The following is a 1,976-nucleotide window of genomic DNA, read 5'->3' as shown; positions in this document are numbered from 1 at the left end:
TCAACTTCAGAAACCGTGAGGAGTAATGACAACCAAGGATATTATGTTGCTAAAAATTTCTTTCCTTCTATTAATGATCTGTCCCGACTTATAAAGACCCATCACAAACCGTCTTGTCAACAGAACAAATCATATTTACCAAGTAGTTTTCTGAAGAGGACACTGCATAATTAATGATAAGACCTTAGCATGTGTGCATGTTCGTGTCTAAGCATGTATTAAACTTCTAGACATGTAAAACTGTGGCATTTCAATTAAGTGCAATAACCTTTTGTCCCTTCACAGCAACAGTAAACTGGGGATAAGAACCACGTCGAATTCCTTTACTTCTGAGCAAATCTTCAATTTTCTGTCGTTGTTTCTTGGAAATTTCATCCAGGTCCACATGACTTTCAGTTGCCGGAGACTCAGCTGGTGAAGAGGGCTTGGAAATATCCTGCACAAGTTAAAGAGTAAGAATAGTAAAATTGGTCGAAGAATGATGATTCTACAGAAAATTGATGCAAATGTACCTCCTCCGCCGCATCTGCATAAGCCACCTCTATCCCTCCAACTCCAAGCAAACCAGCCAACACAGCTGGAAACATAAGATTTCGTCCAGAACCATTCGGGTTGGGCACCTGCATTTCAGATGCACTGGAATGAAATTGATGCTCAAAAGCCCCTGCATTCGTCAATTATAAGCATCAATTTCTAGCGAGATGCATAGGCACCGAAGAAATTAAACTTATCCAATTCAAACTAGAACTAAATGAACAGAAGCACCAGCATCCACAATCAAAATGGTAGAATCTCAAAATCTTGAAATTCAGCAAAATTAAAAGGAAAATTATGAGTCTAAAGGAGAGGAGAGAGCTATACGGTGATAGAGAAGGCGAGGGTTTGGAATATCACGTGAGCGAGCACGAGGAAGAGGGTTTAGGGTTTGGGAAGGAGTGGAGATCGACCGCCAATTCCGATTCCGAGCTGTTCTAACCACCAGTCGCAAAATGGTCATAGTGTCTCCTGTCTCTAAGTGTCAGCGTAAGCTTTGTGAGTAATTGGTGCCGTGAAGTTTTGATCGCTGTGTGTTTGTTTTCATGAGTAAATGTGGCGCGGAATGCCCACACACCTACCCAACTCAAATGTAGCCAGCCAGCCAGTCACGAAACACACACCGGCGATACTTTACTTTATAAGTACATTTTGAAAAAGATTGAGTGGAGAGAAATATTTTTAAAAGAAGTTAAAATGGATAAAAATTTCTTTATTATTTTTGGGTTTTTTAAAGAATTCTTTGTATTTGTGTTTTTGTTTTGAAAGTTGAGGGGTGTTTTTGTCTTTTTCCTAAAAAATTTAGTTTTTTTAAAAAGTAAAAAAAAATTTATGGCTAAAACCTAAATTTACTTTGAGGAATGCTAGCAACCTTCTCTCTAACCTTCTTTTTTGGACCTTCTCCATTCTCTTTATGACAAGTGTCATTTTCCTTACACTTAAAACAATGCCATATTACATCACACAATTTAGTTTTTGTTTTCCAAGTTTACCTTTTTAAAATGTATTGGCTTTTATATTTCCTTCAATTTATTCAAATTTTGTTATAACTTCTTTAGTACATTGTTAAAAAATAAATAATTAAAAAAAATAAGAAAAACGTCATATTTTAAAAAATAAAAATAAGGTTTGTTTCATGACATTGTTATCTTTTTTATTTTGTTTTTAACAAAATACGCGTTCTCTTTGGAAAAATAAAAAAAATAAAAACTTCAGTTTTTATTTTCTTATTTAATTTTTAACAAGGTGGTAAGAAAGTTAAAAAAAATAAATAGCTTTTTATTAAAAAAAAATTAATACATTTAATAAGGGTAAACTTGGAAAACAAAAACTAGTTTGTGTAATGCATTAATGACATTGTTTTTAGTGTAAGGAAAGTGACACTTGTCATGAGAAGAAGTGAGAAGGTCCAAAAGAGAATATTAGAGAGAAGGTTGTTAGCA

General features: G+C 34.4%; 1 pseudogene; it reads right to left on the bottom strand.

Annotated features, from left to right (window-relative positions):
- LOC117626000 overlaps window positions 1-1,128 on the bottom strand; it is a 7,406-nt pseudogene extending 6,278 nt beyond the window's left edge.
- Between the last annotated feature and the right edge of the window lie 848 nt (window positions 1,129-1,976).

This window comes from Prunus dulcis, chromosome 4, assembly GCF_902201215.1.
Source record: "Prunus dulcis chromosome 4, ALMONDv2, whole genome shotgun sequence".
Lineage (NCBI taxonomy): Eukaryota > Viridiplantae > Streptophyta > Magnoliopsida > Rosales > Rosaceae > Prunus > Prunus dulcis.
Note: the sequence above shows the minus strand (reverse complement) of the source record. Positions and strands in the feature narration are given on the sequence as shown.